The sequence below is a fragment of the Cyanistes caeruleus genome, chromosome 4 (assembly GCF_971803275.1).
Source record: "Cyanistes caeruleus chromosome 4, bCyaCae1.hap1.1, whole genome shotgun sequence".
Taxonomy (NCBI): Eukaryota; Metazoa; Chordata; class Aves; order Passeriformes; family Paridae; genus Cyanistes; species Cyanistes caeruleus.
In genome coordinates, this window is record NC_141704.1 from 24,705,057 (window position 1) to 24,723,323 (window position 18,267).

Consider the following 18,267-nt stretch of genomic DNA (forward strand, 5'->3'; position numbering starts at 1 on the left):
CATTTGTGGTGACAACCAATGGGAGATTAGGGGAAAATGTATGAAGTTGTGGTAATAATCAGATCAAAAGTCTAATTATAAAGGAGACTGCAGCAGTGAAGTATGCTAAGGCTTATTGGTTAAATCACTGGTACCCATCAAGTTAAATATATATCAGTTTCATTAACTGGAAACCACAAGACAAGTGTTCTATATTCAGGGTGGTGATGATTTTGATATAATCCACCACATTGTGGTTAAGTATATGATTCATGTAATAAGAAGAAGATGCCTCCAGGCTATTGTTCCTACCATGGATTAAAATTTACATATTACTTCTCCTTATGTCAAAACATCTGGTGCCTGCAAATGCTAACATTTTGTTAAAAAGTTTCTCAAGATAGGAAAAGTGGATTGGAAACATTGCATGTGAATCATTCAAGCACTATAATGGAATAAGAGGCTGAGTTATGAACAGACAGATTGAACAGTAGCATAGTCAAATAGATTCATATGCTTATGAGTTCAAGACAATACTTTGTATAAGAAGGGGAAATGCCTCAAATCATAGAAATAACCAGTGAGTTTTTTTCAAATGTCACTGAGATATACAATCTCAGTCTTTCCAAGCTGCATTTTCTTGCCCAAATAAATCCCTGTATCTAAGCATATGTACTAAAAAGCTAAGATTGTATTAAATACATTCATTTAATTCATGCCATTTAAGATGTTGGCATCCTTACTTGCCATTAAGTTTCCTCAGAAAATTTCTTGACTCATATTTACTTTCCTGTTTTACAGCACTATATATAAGGGTTGAATCTCAAAAGATTTCACTGGCAAATTATCTTAATTATCTTGCCTCCTTGAAAAGCCTATATCTCCTTGCATTAGCACCTAGACCTAGACTTCAAACCTTTTTCCCTTTGATTTTCAGGTGGGACTTAAGATGTTAATTTTCAGTTATTGAAACTTTGTGGGTTTTTTTTGGTTTTTTTTCTTTTTGATGCTAGGTTGTCAAGAAAGTTACACACCACAGATTGCTGTTATTAGCAGATACATTGCTGTAGAAAACTTTCCTGTGTGTGAAAGGAGGCAATAAACAGTGCTTTCTGTGAAGGGCCTTGATTCAAGTGATATCATATCTATTAATTTTCTGGAATCAATGTGTAAATATCCCTAGATGGATGTTGTGCTTGCAAAAGAGGAACCGTTCAAAAAGTTGTGGCTCCCCAAAGTCCATTTGAGTTTTTAAAACATACTCCTTGGATCAGAAATTTACTTTCAGGCTTCTGGAATTCTAGAATATGACATTCTGATTCACCACCCAGTGATACCTCTGGGATGTTTCAGGACCACGTGTCTGTGAAACTGAGGCAGCAGTGACAGCAATCGCTCCATTCTGCAGCCAGTCCCACTGCCAGGAGATTCTAATGAACCGAGCCTCTGGTGGTGAGCCCCATGGTCCCATCTCTCCAGGGAAGGGTACCTCTTCCCAGTCTCACTTTCCATCTGGATTTCTTCTTAAGATGGCTGGTCACAGGGCTCCTAATCATCCTGCCTCAAATGCGGAGCTGGGTCACTTTTCAACCCTGCTGATATCCAACAGGTTCAAAATCTGTAAGCATTTGTAAGGATATCTGACATTCTGCAAGCTGGTATTGGCCCATGAAAGCAAGCCAGGATTTGGCAACAAACCTGAGCTCTTCTGCAGACCTCCCAGACTTCTGAGCCCAAGAAGATGTGAACAAGAGGGCAGCCAAAATCTCAGAACAAGGGCACTCCCTCCTACAAACCTGCTGAGAACATGAGTTTTGTTAATGGTGGTTAACAGGAGTTTTGGTTAGTTTTTATTTTTAAGCATTTTACTGAAAATCACGTTTGTACATTGTATTTACTTGTAATGGACCTGCCTTCAGTTTCCAAAGATCCAAAACTGTTTAAGTTTAATACCCAGAATTTGACAAAAATCTGTTAGCTGAAGTATTTTACATACTCTTCCAGGAGTAGGTTGAGTTAAAGGAAATGTTTCTCTTTAAAACATAATGTGGAAACCTTAAAATTTCTTAATATAGTATCTTTTCATCAATTAGTTTTTTTTGTGACATGTGCACCTCCTGTCATCATTAGGGAATCTCAACAAAAAAAATTGTATTTCTGCAGAGCCACTTGGAAAGTAAAGGGAATAACAAAAGTAATTGCAGAAATACCATTCTATCATTTCCTCTGAAAAATAGTTTCTACTGTAGAACAGTTAATATACACAGCTGGCTTGCTATGAAAACAAACTGACACAAAGCAATTTAGTCTTACTGCAAAGTAAAGTAAGCATGGTCAATTTTAAGCATGGGCCAGAGAACTGACTCCTGCAATAAGCACCCAAGGGGCAGCATCTCCACTTGGAAATTTACACTCCAAATTACATTAAATTTGACTTACTCTTTTGCACTGGGCAGAGAATCCTTTGGGCGAGTGAAAGCAAATCATGAGACAACTGAAGTCAAGGAGCATGGAAAACAAAAGAAGGTAAATTCTTGATCCCAAAATGTCACAAATGGGATTTGGTATACCCAAAGGAAGATCTCTGCTCAAGGGCAAATATAAGCCTGAGAAGCAGGCAGAGGAGTACTAGGCTGGGCTCTGGCAGAACCTGTCCCTTCCCAGAGGAAAAGGGAGCTTATTTCAGGTTATTTGCAGCTTCCAGTAGGGTAAGTTATAAGCACCACTTCTTGCCCACTTCTCACATTATTCTCTCCCTCCTCAAACCGTGACTAATTCTAAAAGATACAAAATAAATTCTCCCCTCCCTTCTTCACTGCTCCTCCTCCTTGAGAGGTGGAAGCATGAAGAGCATCATCTCCTCCTGCTTCTCAAGGACCAGCTGCAGCTGCAGGTGAACCTGTCAGACCAGTCAGTGGTTTAACAGGTTGGTAGCTCTGGAACAGTGCCAATGCATTACTGGTAACAAGTATTTATGTGATTATTTTAAAGGCCAGAATGGGTTTTTACATATCTTGATCTTAAAAGTTACCAATCAGGGAAATAAAATAAACATATTTACCCTTTAAGCCCTGCTGCTTCAGAAGAGCTAAGTTAATTTTGATGCTCAGAGTATTGAAATCCTGTAAGAAATAGATACTTGGTTCTCTCAGACCCCTGAAGTCCAAAAATGGATGGTTGTTGGCTTCAGGCACTCTTATTGTTGCTAGGGGGTTAACAGGGTTTGTTGGTAACCTTGCTGGTGGGACCAGATTTTGCATCAAGAGCATGTTGACTGAAGATTACCTTCTACATAAGAGTTCATGCTTCCACTTTCAAAATTATTTTTTGGATAGATAAGAAAAATACAGTTATTTTTGCAACCATGAGCCTCATGACCTGTTTTGAATAGTGAAGTAATGCAGAGAATAAAGTATATTTCACACTAAAATATTTGCAAAAATTTCCCTATTTGGACTTTTCTCTTCAAAGCCCATTTCCTGAAGCAGATGTTTGAAATATGAACACAGGCTATGAATTACTTTGTTTTGGAGAGCTAAATTCTTATGCAAACTGAGAGAAAGTGATTCAGGACTATTCATAGACTGTTTCAGTGAGATGGTAGCTTTTTAATTTTCTTTCTTTATCTCCTTAAAGCATTTTTGCTAGATGCCAGTAGCAGCCAAAGAAGCTAAAAGTAGAAACAGAGACAGTGATGTGATTTACAGACAAATCGGATTTCTGTATATACTCAGAAATATGGACACAGATTTTGTGTACAGAAATAATCAAGGTCCTAAGTGTCCTCTGTAAATTCAGTCTGCTGGTATGTGGAGCTAAGATGTTACTCAGAGAGCAGCATGAGGAACTGATCTTATAAAAAGCACTGCAGCAGTATCACACTTTCCAAGACTTGTTTCTTTCCTCCTTTATGAAGTAACTTCATAAACATCACATTTTTATTCCATTATTAGAGCACATCTCTTGTCAAGAAGGCTGTGAAAGCCCTGTTCCCATTTAGTGCAAGGTCCTGCATTATCTCCTTTGTCTATAAAATGCAGGGATACTTAGGTCTGTATTATAAATAATAATACAGGTATGCAATGGATGGTTCTAATGATGTAGTTCAGTTTCAGGTTTTTACAGCCATTCATAAACTGCTTCAGCAGACTTCTTGTAATTTATGATATCAATAGAGCCCCTTAAATTACATCTGAGATTCTGCCATGTATTGCCCTATGAAAGAAAATGGTTTTGTATTCAATATCAGTGTTAGAGGAGTGCTAAAGGGAGAATGAACCAAAAGTCAAGTGCCCTTTATTGAGAGTGAAAATTGCCTTCATGGTGTGCAATACGTGAGAACTGGACACTTGAAAACAACTGCTGTAATCCTCAGCTTCACTGTTTGCTTTGTAGCTATGTGGAGCTCCCTAACACTGGTTTGTGATAAGCTTGTCAGAGTCACAAGAAAGGTGAGTGCATCTTTCACTGTGCTGTACTTTTTGGACCCACAGCTTATAACTCAGAGAATGTCAGGGTCAAAATACCTCGTGAACATTTTTGAATTGTCCAGTCTTATTCAGGATCTTCTATGTCTTGCAGGGACTGTCTACCATGCCACGACCTGCTGGGGGGAAGCAGAGCTCCCAGCCTGAAAATATTAATCCTGAAGGCCATGTTGCCCAGAGTAGTGATGGCACTTGTAAAAGAGCCAAATATTCTTGACTGTAGCATGAATCTGCACTGACAGTTTTGAGTATTTCCAGTCTTGACCCACGTACAAGTACAAGTTGTCTTGTCTGCCTTTGTTAGGCAAGGGGATAAATCCCAATGCACCCATTAGAAGATGGATCACAGCATGGTAGGCTATTGCCTCAACAGTTATTTTTTTTTTCCCTTTATTCGTCTTCCTCCTGTAAAAACCCTCTAAGGAGGTCAAGAACTGCAGGTGGTGAGGGGACTCTTCAAAACTAGCAGAGAGAACTGGCCAATTTAGCACTGAGTTATTTTAATTCAGGTGCTTTCTTCTTCTGCAATGTGTAAACCTTCCTTGAGCAGAGGACTCCTGGGGGTTGTGGCTGGAGGGGATCCATTACTGTCTTGGCTCCATCAAAGCCCTTCTGGGGACAGGGAGGTGACGTGAAGGCACTGAACCTTGCTGGGGGACAGCTCATGTGGTTCCCCACCACATGAGTGCTTTTATTCCTGTCTAAGGAATTATATTCCACCACTAAAAATCAACACAAAATGAAGTTTTATAGAAGCTATACTTGCAGAACCAGACAAGCTTCTGATTTCAGAACTGCAAGCACATTCAACTGTTTGTGTTTCAACAACAAAAACCATTTGTATAAGATATTAAAGCTGAATTAAGAAGAAACACGATAGCCAGGATACTGGTCAAAATATTTGAAATGTAAATGGGATTTTTAGTGGATTATTTTTACTATCTGCATGCATTTTTCAAAATATTTAAATGGAGTTTAACCTTGATTGTTACCTCGGAGGAAAGGCAAATTTAGAGACATTCTTTTGCACAAGGTGCAAAACAAAACCTTAGCAGATTTTATATAGGGAAGAAAAATCTTGTAGTTTTCAAGGGTGTTCAGATGATATTGGAGGGGATAAATCCGATTTATTTTGTCTAAGCAACAAGGGAGACACAAAGAAAAGACTTGTTCCGAACATCCCATGTAAGTTTAAAAATACTTTGTCTTGGCCTGAACTTTGAGTGTTAAATATACTGACACCTTGAGATCGAAATGCAGCAGAGGCAAACAAGACATGGCATGTGAAAATTTCTTGGCTTTTTAGATAGTACTCTAATCCTATTGTACCTAACAATTTATATAGCAGAACATATCAATTCATAAGAATATTATCTAGACTACTTTTTATTGCTTTTACTGTTTTATTTCTTTTTTTTTTTTCCCAGTGCAATTTAATTCTAGTGGTACTGTGTAATTTTCATCAACAATAGAAATTAAATGTATACAGTAGAAAATGGATCGTGTTTTAAAATGCTCCAACCTGTCAGATGTCCATTAATCTATATATATATTCCATGTAGGAAGTAGAAAGCAATATGAGTTTTCACATTCTTTGTATTTAATATTTACCTGTGGGCATGTATAAAAAAATTCTAATAAATCCACAGCTACTTACAATTTACAGAATGGGACTAATGCTGGTAGTTGATCCTAAACTGACACAAACCAGATATTCTCTTAATGTTACTCCAAGGAATTTTAAACTGACTCTGTTAAAGCCAAGGTTATTTGCCTTGGGGATGCCTAATGGAAGGGTTATTATAACACTGTCCACAAATAGGTGTCTTGAGAGAGCCAGGGCCATAATACTTCATTGACAGCTAATAGATTGTGCTATTGCTGTATCATAGTCATCTTTAAGGCCAAAGGTTACACCTCTTCCTTAATATTTAAATAAAGATACTTGACTGGAGCAGAAAACAGCTTATTGCCAGTGATGGCTGCTGCTCAATTTACAAGAACCTTTACAAAGTCATGCTAATTCCTGGCCTCCTTAGAATGCACGATAACCTTTCATAAATCCATCTTTTCCAGATGTCCTTGGAAATGACAGTTATAAAACTACAAATGATTTGTAATGCAAAATGGGGCTGACAGACTTGGAGATTAGTTCTCAGTGTACTAAAATGACTAAAGTCTATAGCTAACAGAAGACTTAAACTGCATCAATAAGTATCTGCCAAAACAGCTCATGAGTATCTTCAACATGTACAGTCAAAGCTGGAAAATAAGGAATACTTGTGATTGTAATATAAAAAGTGGCAAATTTCTCTCTAAGGGTCTCAGAGCAGAACTTTGTGTCTGTGGGTCAGTCTGGAAGGCAGATTTTGAATTGCTCATGCTTCCAATTCAACATTTCATTTATCTGTATGTTCTCACTCACGAACAGGACTTTTCATGAACCAAACACAGTTTTTTATGAGATGAAATTCTATTTACATTTACACACATCACAGTTCAAATTGATTACAGAGTGTATTTAAATTTAGAAAGTGCTGCTGAAAATACATTTTGTTAAAAAAGAAATAGTCATTCCACCTTTAGGGGGAATATCCTCTTCAAGGTTTGGAAAGTATATATATACAACTAAGGTTTCTGAATTTCACTAAAATACACTATAATTTTTATATAACTAAAGTCTGAACAAAGGCTAAAAAAATCTTCAGAAATAACAGTTGTTGTCAGGATTACCTAGAAATGCAGTCTTCTACCTGAGGCAAAAATTACTTTCTAATACTAAAAAAAAAATTAACAGGAGACAAACTCAAGTCAGATAAAACATTAGGGTGACAGCAACAGCTCATGGAACCAACTGTAGGAGAGCAACCTGCATTATAGCTTCTACTCATGACCTTTCTCTTTGATTTTCTTTCTTAGTTTCAATGTACTTGCTCACTTTTGTTCTCAGGTCCTTTGTCTAAAAGACTCTAAGCCTAGGAAGTATTAATTTTTGGAACTTGGAAGCATTCATTGATTTAATGAAGTATTAGTTGAAGTAAATAAGAAATGTTATCCATCAGGTTAAGGATGATGTTATTATGAAAGTAATTTTGTTCATCATTTCATATTGTTAAATCTACCTGGTTAAATAATAATATATGTTAGAAAAAATAACATAGATTAATTGGTCACAAATGTGTTCCTAGCTTTTGTACATTTGGGAATTAGTTCACAGTCCTGGTTTCTACAGTGGGATTTGTAATTCCAAAGTTTTATATGGATTATCAAAACATATTTGAGTCAATTGTCTGCTCCCACATGTTCTATCTCCCCTGTACACTTTTTTTCTTGCCAACAATGGTTTGCCAAGACATAATGATTCCTGCTCCCAGACTGAATTAGTGAAAATTATTAGTCAGTCACTCTGTAATTTATGAAGAAAAACTTATTCATAAATATTAAGGAATAGCATTAATAAATCCATTTGAAAAATAATTTTTCAGCTTTCAATCTATTGTTTGTGAGCCGTGATCTTATTTTTCTCCGAGCTCTATTTTGTTTATTTTTATCAAAAACTCTGATTTTGTATTCTGAAGCTCAGACACCATCTCTGTGATGTCACCTGTTACCATGAGTCAGGGAGGTAAGGGAATAGAGCCTGTGCAATAATGACTTTGTCCTAGCCTTTCTTTTTATGGCTTGTGGTGTGACTCTTGGGGATGTTGTGTGCAGGCCACAAGTTGGATTCAATGATCATCATTCCAACTCAGCTTATTTGGTGGTTCTGTGATTCTGTTGATCCAGCTGGGAGGTCTTTCCTCAGCTGTCACTATTTGTTCATTCTCACTGCACATCCTTTCTCTTCTTGTCTGGGACCTTCCAGCTTGCCTCTCCACATAATTTATTGCAAGCCATAGCTAAACCAACAATACCAGGAGGAGGAGGACATGGATTTTGACAAGCGCTCTGAGTGTCTGAGAACCACCATGCCTTTGGTAGGGATGTGCATGATCATGAAAGGAAACTGTGTGCTGGCATAAACTTGTTTGTAAAATAGCTACAGGAATTTGAGATGAAGCCACACTTCAGTTGTTGGTTGTCACTCCTCAGGCTTCTTAGCAAGAAATCCAACAGTGGACTCAGGTGCAAGGAAAAACAGGTTCACTTGAGCTAAGCTCTTAGAGGCTGTAATGAAAGTGAAAAGCAACAGCCTCAGAAACGGCCACCTTGCAAGCAGATTTCTCACCACTTTGGCAGAATATTTTCTAGGTGTTTTTCCTGACAATTCAAATAATGATTATGTACATGTTTAACCCATTTCCCCAAAAAGTATACTCCCTTGCCTATTCCTCTCATTTGAGGCACCTAAGAGCAGAGTGTTTGCCTTTATAGATGTTTAAGAAAAATGTACTCAAGAAGTAAGGAAAAAATTCTCTGATATTTTAAGTTTACAAATATTTATCCATTTGAATTATCAGAAAATGAAAAATAAAAGTGTGAAAAAATACCACAGTGAGAGAATCCTTTGGTTTGAGATTCCTTAATTCCAGAAAAGAATCTCTGAACTCACCACATGATCTTGGAAATTAAAGAGAAAGGGAGGGAGCTCCATATGAAATGGTTTTACTCTGCCAACCTGTTTTAAACCACTAATTCAATTTCAGTAAGAAAATTGAAACCATGTGCCTCTTTGTTGCAATGGTTGGCAAACTACACTAGGTTAACCATTTTCTTCCTGCTCATCTCCAATATGGTGTCTTTTCTCAATTTTAAAACATTTTTGCAGGACTAGCAATGAATCTTTTCATGTTTAAAAGATCAGCACATATTTTATGCACAAAGATTGCAGTGCCAAATAAATTTCTGCAGTAGACCACCTCCAGCAATACTCTAAATAATATTTAGAGAGGAGTCCACCTACAGGGAAAAAGTAGCCCAGACACCTATCTGATCAGAGATGATGAGGCAAAGATGATGAAGTTATTCACTGAAGTAGACTCTGTAGTTCTTCTGCCATAAGCAATATATTCAAGGAACTGATTGATAAGACTTGTTTTCATGCAATAAACATTTGAAGGATGAAAAATGAAAATTGAAGATACACCATGTAAGTGTAAATGTGATCAGAACACAAAAACAGGTGGTTGAGAGGAGTTAATACAGCATATGAACCATACCATTGTCTTTTGTCTTCCAAAAGGAAAGGGAAACCAGAATGTAAAAAAAAAATAAAATAAAAAAATCAAGGTTTCATTCTTTTTTTTAGTGTCCTTGCTAACCCAATCCACTATATACTTGTTTCCTCAGTGGCATACTACTGTCAACTAGAAAACAAAGCTATATGAAGAAATTTTATGTTACTAAAATGGAATGTATTGAAAAAGATAAATGCTGTATTTGCAAATTGCAAAGTGCCAGATGGGCTTGCTGAAATACCTACACACTAGTAACGGGTTATTTAGGCAAACTGCTCAGAACTGTTGGTAAAATTCTTGAAAGAACTGTGAATAACCTGTGTGATGAATGGGGTCGAGAAATCTCATCTTCTTCATATATCTGAGGACAGCTTAATTAATTCAAATGAAGAAATTAAAGGTGTATGAAGGGGATTAAGGCAAAAGCTGAAAATAAAAATAGATGTGCAAAATGTTAGATCTCTCCTAGCCTCAAAAGAGATCAATTAAATCTTTACAAGAGAAAAGGCACTGAAGAGGTCTCCTGTGAAACCAGCAAAAATCTGAAGTGTAATATTTTGGAAATACCATAAATTAAGGAGAATACAATGTGTTATTTTTATATGCTGCAGAACTCCACAGCTCCACCTCCTTTTCCTTTTACAAATGCTACCCAAATAGCTTAATGCTCAAAACTCTTTGACACAGTGTCCTGGATTTTAACACTTTCTGCCTATTGTATTTTCCATGTCTGCAGCAGTTCCAGAAACCAGTCCTTTCAGAGTTATTATTCTCCATAAATCAGAGAGGAGTGATTGATTCCTTTATAAATTACATGTACCACAGGGCAGACTGGCTGGTAAACACTGTGATAGTAAACAGGCCTTCTCTTTATACTTATATTTTTGAGATCCCTGCACAAAGAGTTTAGATTTCTGATTAACTGCTTGCTCCTTCTCTAATTAGCATTAACACTAAAAACACTATTCACTATTCATATTTGCTCATCTCCTTATCTTAGATTAAGCAGTGTTTAATATGTGGTTAAAATTATTCTGCACATCATCAACTGATCTATGTGAAACAGCACAGAGAACAAAAGAAGCTTAATCTTCCATGAAGCTTCAGTCAAGTGAAACTGTACATAATCCAGAGACAAGTTTCTTTTTGATAACCTGCACTTAATACACAGTGCATGTCCCCTCTCTCTCTGCCCTTGCATTATTTTGAATCTGCTTATTAAAACAAAAAATAGCTCTGTTTATTATTATTATTAGCATTTTGCTAGATTTCACACACTTTGGGCCTAATTGTGCCAACCCTTTGCATTGGGCATGATGGTTGAGCTGTCCCATGGACACAACACTGTGCTTACAGACACGGCAGCAGCACGAAAGGATGAAGTTATTCATTTTACTAAGTTATTTTATGGCAGCAGCCAGAAAGAAAGAAGACTTTGTGAGATGAGACTTTCAATAGTGACTGTAGGTGCAAATGCCTTGAGACAAATAGTTGTCATTTGGGCTGCTAAGACAAAAAAGAAATTGAAAAAATAAACAAGATACCTCCCATTAACAAGTAAAGCAACAGGATATAAATAGATGGAATTATTAAGGTGTGACAGCACTTTCTTATAGGTAACCTAAGTTGCATCAAGTAAGCCCTGCATTTTTCCAAATTCCTCACTTAAGTAGGTCAGTGATCTCAACAAACAGGAGCACTAAATCAACCCAAATTTTCTCTGACTTGAAATATTTAATATTAAAAAAAAAAAAAGTCCCATGGGATTTATGGCAACTTTAATTTCTAATGTCATGTCCTGCATAACGCGATAAATTAAAGCTTGAAACGGAGAGAAAGGCACTTTTGTCCCTCTAGGCTGTGGCAGCCTCGGGATGCCGGTGGTCATTCCCGCAGAGGACGGCAGCCCCTGGCCCGGCAGGGGGGAGAGCTGCGGGCGCGGTGCGCGGAGCCCGGCGGTTCTGCTTCGGGGCAGGGCGGGGATCCATCCCAGGGAGCGCCGCGGGGCACGGGGGAGCAAGCGCTGCTGTGCGGGAGTGCGGGCCCTGCGGTTCGGTTCGAGCGGGGCATTTCCGTGCGGGCCCTGCGGTTCGGTTCGAGCGGGGCATTTCCGTGCGGGGCCCTGCGGTTCGGTTCGAGCGGGGCATTTCCGTGCGGGGCCCTGCGGTTCGGTTCGAGCGGGGCATTTCCGTGCGGGGCCCTGCGGTTCGGTTCGAGCGGGGCATTTCCTTGCGGAGCCCTGCGGTTCGGTTCGGGCGGGGCATTTCCGTGTGGAGCCCTGCGGTTCGGTTCGAGCGGGGCATTTCCGTGTGGAGCCCTGCGGTTCGGTTCGAGCGGGGCATTTCCGTGCGGAGCCCTGCGGTTCGGTTCGGGCGGTGCGGGGCGGTGCGTGCGCGGGGATGCGGTGCGGTTCGGGTGGTGCCGTGCTATGCGGTGCGGTTGGAGCAGTGCAGACCGGTTCGGTTCGGCTGGAGCCATGCAGACCGGTTCGGTTCGGCTGGAGCCATGCAGACAGGTTCGGTTCGGTTGGAGCCATGCAGACCGGTTCGGTTCGGTTCGAGCCATGCAGACCGGTTCGGTTCGGTTCGGCTGGAGCCGTGCGGACCGGTTCGGTTCGGTTCGGTTGGAGCCATGCAGACAGGTTCGGTTCGGCTGGAGCCATGCAGACCGGTTCGGTTCGGTTCGGTTGGAGCCGTGCGGACCGGTTCGGTTCGGTTCAGCTGGAGCCATGCAGACAGGTTCGGTTCGGTTGGAGCCATGCGGACCGGTTCGGTTCGGTTCGGTTCGGCTGGAGCCATGCAGACCGGTTCGGTTCGGTTGGAGCCATGCGGACCGGTTCGGTTCAGCTGGAGCCGTGCGGAACGGTTCGGTTCGGCTGGAGCCATGCAGACCGGTTCGGTTCGGTTCGGCTGGAGCCGTGCGGGCCGGTTCGGTTCGGTTCGGCTGGAGCCATGCAGACAGGTTCGGTTCGGTTGGAGCCGTGCGGACCGGTTCGGTTCGGCTGGAGCCGTGCAGACCGGTTCGGTTCGGCTGGAGCCGTGCAGACCGGTTCGGTTCGGTTGGAGCCGTGCGGACCGGTTCGGTTCGGTTCGGTTCGGTTGGAGCCATGCAGACCGGTTCGGTTCGGCTGGATCCGTGCGGGCCGGTGCGGGCCAGAGGGAGCCGGCCCGGCCCGGCGCGGCGCTGCCGCCGCTAGAGGTCGCTCTCGGCCCAGCTTTGCCGCTCCTCGGCGTTAATTATTTTACTCAAAGGAACAATCCTGCCTTTTCGATCCGAATGCCTCGTTTTAAGCGGCGTGCTAGAGAAAGATATAGTGCCTCCTTAACTTGTTCTCCTGCTGATGAGTAGTTGTTGGGTTGACTGAATGAATCATCCCGGATATTTTAATACGCAATGGATATACTTTAGCAGAGAAGTTTGACTTTCCCCTTGGCCTCCAAAAGGTTGAAAATTTGATAGGACAGATAAGACAATATGCCCTGGTAAAAAAGGGCCTTACTATTGAGAGAAAGGCAACATGAAGCTTCAGACCCTCATGAGGACACCTAGGATCTGGTATATACTTAGATCCATAATTGCAAATGTAAACCCTTTTACAGTTGTTTCTATTCCTTTGTTTTGGGGGGGGGGGGGGGGGGGGGGAAAGGCATATTTTTCCCTACATGTTGACAGTGTAAGTTCTAGTGTATAACTACTTCCACTTTCTCTTGCATTTTTTCTTTTAATAAAAATTGGGATATTAACTATGGTAGTCATCTTTTTTATTACAACCTTATTATGAAATAAAAGCCCTATCAAACTTCTTTGTTTACCATGTTCTTACTGCTTTCAATGCTTGTATGATGTTGCTTTCCTTATACTTCCTACACAGATAAAGCACAACACTATCCAAGTCACATAATGTTATGTTAATAAAAACAAAGGGCATGAAGCAAACTGAACAAAATGCAAACACAACCCTATCCCCCTGAAAAAGGCAAACTGTATTTGAAGAAAGCACAGCAAAGCAAATTGATGTCAGCTATAAGGGAACATAAAGATCCATGGGATAGAAAGAATTTCCTGATTTCCAAGGAAACTAGAGGAAGACGGGTGGAGAGAATCTTTTTAGCACAGGGTGGAGAATGTGGGAGGTAAAGAAGAATATGCTGCAACAAATCATTGACAGTAACATGCTGAGGGAAGTCAGAGTAAGGGAGGAGATTCCGGTTAAACAGAGAAGAAGACACTCTGCAACGGTGGGGGGACATAAAATAGGGTTTGATTTAGCAGTAGCAGGATGATATAACCTGGCCAAAACTGGAGACAAAAAGAAGCCAGAATACTGTATCAAAAAATACTGTGAACAGAGAAGGAAAGCACTGTAAGGAAATGTTATGGGGCCATAATCATACCATTGAGGTTATGCTGAAAGAATTCAAGGTGAGGTCTATTTCCTACCAACAAACTGATAGGTGGAGTTACAGGGTGAGTACATACTCCCCACAATATCTTATTGGAATTGTTAAAACGCTAGTGTAGGTCTGGATTCTGATTTCACTTATACTGCTTTTACTGTTGTGCAGCTGGAAATCTCACTGGAGTTACTACTTATTTACAGTCCTTTGAGATCACACTGAGGATTCTGAAAAGCAAAGAGGTTCTCAGTATTCCTTTTATGATTCTCAATTGCTTGTTCAGTGATGACAAAAAAATCTTTCTCTCAAAGACTAAAGATCTCTTAAAGGGCCTTATTTTCAATTTCCAGCTCCATCTCCCTCCCTCACTGTTCCCAGATTTCCAGACTGAGTGTAGAATACTTTCTACAGGCCAATTTTGCCTCGTGGCATTCTGTTTGTCTAAGCACATAAAATTGTGCAGGTGCTAAGCAGTAGAAAATCATGCCCTCATAATTCTTAGTATACTTGTGGTGTTCAAATCTTTAATAGACCAAAACCTGGACCACGATACACCCACTGCAAGGCTTTTGCAGAGCTAGACACCGTGGCCAGGCTCTGGTAGGCTGATACATATTGTGAGGCTGTTGGCCTACCTTATTGAAACTGCTGGCACCTGGTGAGACACTGTTGTTTCATCACTGGATAGTGGAACTGAGTTATGCAGCTGCCAACTTGTGTGTTTAAATTTAGGTGTTCGAGTGAAACAAGAAGTAGATTTTTGAAATCAGAGAAGACAACATGGAGAGTAAAACCACTAGCTTGTAAAAGAGCATGATCACTAAACTTGAAGCTTTCCTGCACTGAGCATCTTCTTGACCCAGTGCAGAGAGGTAAATCCCTCCTTCCCTGACTAACAGAAATCCTGTGAGACTAGGAAGTTTTCGTAGTTCTCTGAGCCTAGTGGCTGCAAGTGTCTTTCCATTATGTAGGAGGAAGGTAGTGTTAAGAAACCTTCTTCATCTTCTCCTTCTGCATGAGGGGGTCATTTTTGTTTTGAAATCCTGGTAGACATTCAATGCAGTTAATTTCACCATCATTTACAGTAGCTCCACACGGATCATTGTAGCCTGAGGGCTATCATTACTGCTAGGGCTTACAGAAGGGGAAAGAAAGACCAAATTCATTATTCATTTGTACTGAAGGGAGAAAAAATGAATCCAGAGAGGCAGAGTGGTCATACACAGAACCCGGTTTTCCCCATTCACAGTGTGTCCACTGGGCTAGGCCGCCTTTGGCATGCATCAGGGATAAAGAAATACATTAAGTACAAGTGTCTGCCCAATTGGTTGTGCAGCTCCAGCCCATCTCCTGGGGCAGAGCAGACCCACTACTGCTTTGGAGCAGGGACTGCCAAGTGACGGCAGGGGGCTAGAGCTCAATCCTTCCCTGTGTGGGGAAACATCCCAGCCTCGTAAATGATGGGGAAGGGCTGCCACGTCTTTAGCTGGAGCTGGGCACATTGCAATGCACACATAGCAGTGTTTTCTTCAGCTTGTGACACAGAGTATGTGCCCCTTATTTTGTCTCATAAATCCATAGCTGTTAACTGCTGCATTAAATAGACCCATGACCTCAATATTTTTAGTTCATCTTTTCCTGGACTCTGACTTGGCTATTACTATAAATTAAGAAAATAAGAAAGGATTGTATTATCTCTGTAAGTGTCCTTGTTCTTCAGACCCCCCCCACCCGCTATCAGTAGTAGCTACAGATTTCAATGAACCTGATTCTTTGATTTCCAAGGTTTTGGAAAAGTTTAGGTTTTTTGGGGGGGTTTAGGTTTTCTTTTAAATTCACGTAGGACAAAACATACCTGGTCAGCATGGCAGGCTTATAGATGATGTTCTTTAACAGCAGTGCTGACCAAACTGTTATCTTGTGTTACCTTTTTTGGGAAGATATTTGTCCACATGTTGGTCCCCACAAGGGTTTCTATGTTGCTTCTTCAGGAGGGTGTTTCTTGGAATGTTAGACCCACAATGACTTTGGTGGAGGTTTCTGGGAAAGACTGTCAATGTTCAAGAATAGCTTTTGAGAAGAAAGCCATCATGTATTACAGTAAGTTCACTTTACCCAGAGTAGAAAGTAGGCCTTCTCTCCAGATGCTGTGGAGAACATGTGTGGTCTGGAGACATATCTGCATTTTGTAAAATAAAAAAAGGACAGAGAAATTTGCAATTAAAAAGCTCAAATGAGAATGGCACTGGGTAGGGAAAAACTTACTAGTGTTTTGTTGCAGAGGAATCGGTTCCAGAGGCTAAATGTTCTTTAGTAGAGCTCAGTGCTTTCTGATCCATATTGGTGGCTTACTCACTGTTGTATGGACTGGTAGAATTGCTTCTTTTGACATTGGTTTGGCAGGATCAGGTCAGGTTTTCATCAGTGATTTTCTTACTGAAATATGGGCTCAGCTTTACAACTACCAGCCTAGAAAAGAGAAAATTCTATGTGTATAGAAACTACTTTGCCTGGGAAATACTAGAGGTGATAGTCCATATGTAACCACCAGTGGTCCAGGATCCAACACCTGTGGAGAGCTCGAGACAGAGTCCACCTTCATCCCATTTGCTGAAAATATTACAAATTTTCACACTAAAAAAAAAGTAGATTTTGTCATTGGCATTCGCTGTTAGTGGAAGCTACCCATTCTGTCTCTGCAAAGCAGAATATCGCCTTCTGGTCACACAGTTAGGGTTTTGCAGAAGTTTAGAAGGATTTTGAACTTTATAACTCTGCTTCACAAGGATGTTAACACCAGCTATCAGTCAGTTTGTGTATAGGTCTGAAGAGGTAGTAAGAGAATAATATTGCAACTGAGATCCACTGTGAATACAAGGAAACAAAATTCTCATGATATTAATTCTGACTTAAAGGAAGTATTTGGACACGGCTTATTTCCCTGTATGAATTGTACTGTGGAGACTCTTTACCCATTACATTTGTATTGTTTTCATGTTTGGGATATTATCAGTCTGTTGGGCTGATATTAGATTTATATTTAAAGATAAATTTAAGAAGAAAAGAGAATCAGACAAAATGAACTGCTGGATTGCTATAGAACCATCTCTCTCTAGTTTCATTTCAATCCAAAAATGTATAAAGAACGCCAGAATACTTATTTAAACTGTGGATATATGTCTGCACATTTCTTGGCACTGAGCTTTCAAAAAACTCTTTGTCAGTAGCCATCTGATACATAAATGGCTTTGTTTACAGCAAAAATGCTGGCATAAATAAATAGGAATATTGAACCAGAACAATTGCCTTTAGCAGCCAGTGCTGTAAATCATACACAAGCTGTCATCATGAGTTGAAACACGTCTGCATACTTAGTACCATGTTTAGCTTGCTTAATCAGAACAATATGTAAACCGTTAGTGCATGAGAGCTTGCCAAGACAAAAATTATTTACAAGTTGCATTCTGTGTTTCTGGAAATTTTTAACAAGAGGAGAGGAGAGGAGAGGAGAGGAGAGGAGAGGAGAGGAGAGGAGAGGAGAGGAGAGGAGAGGAGAGGAGAGGAGAGGAGAGGAGAGGAGAGGAGAGGAGAGGAGAGGAGAGGAGAGGAGAGGAGAGGAGAGGAGAGGAGAGGAGAGGAGAGGAGAGGAGAGGAGAGGAGAGGAGAGGAGAGCAGAGGAGAGGAGAGGAGAGGAGAGGAGAGGAGAGGAGAGGAGAGGAGAGGAGAGGAGAGGAGAGGAGAGGAGAGGAGAGGAGAGGAGAGGAGAGGAGAGGAGAGGAGAGGAGAGGAGAGGAGAGGAGAGGAGAGGAGAGGAGAGGAATTTGTTTTGATATTATAAAAAATACATTTGGTATAGTGATCAAGCATACACACAAGCAAAATGTTTTCCTTGACAATACAATATCCCAGTTGATGTAAATCAGTGAAGCTGTATATATTAGCTATAATTCTGCCTGTTAAGTTTTTATTTTCACTTAAATTCAGAGGAATATAAACAAATAGTTAAAAGCCACATGTGTTTTTCAGCTTGATTCCATTCATCAGATTGTTGCCTGTATATTCTGATCCTAACAGTCCTTTAATCTGTGGGTGGGTATAGCTTTTAAGGAATATGTACACTGGAGTAGATTCTCAGCTGTATAGATTGGCTATTTGATTTGAATTGCAGTTACTTTAATTTGTATTCCCAGGTCTTTGTTTACAAGAAACACTAAAATCCGTTTATTT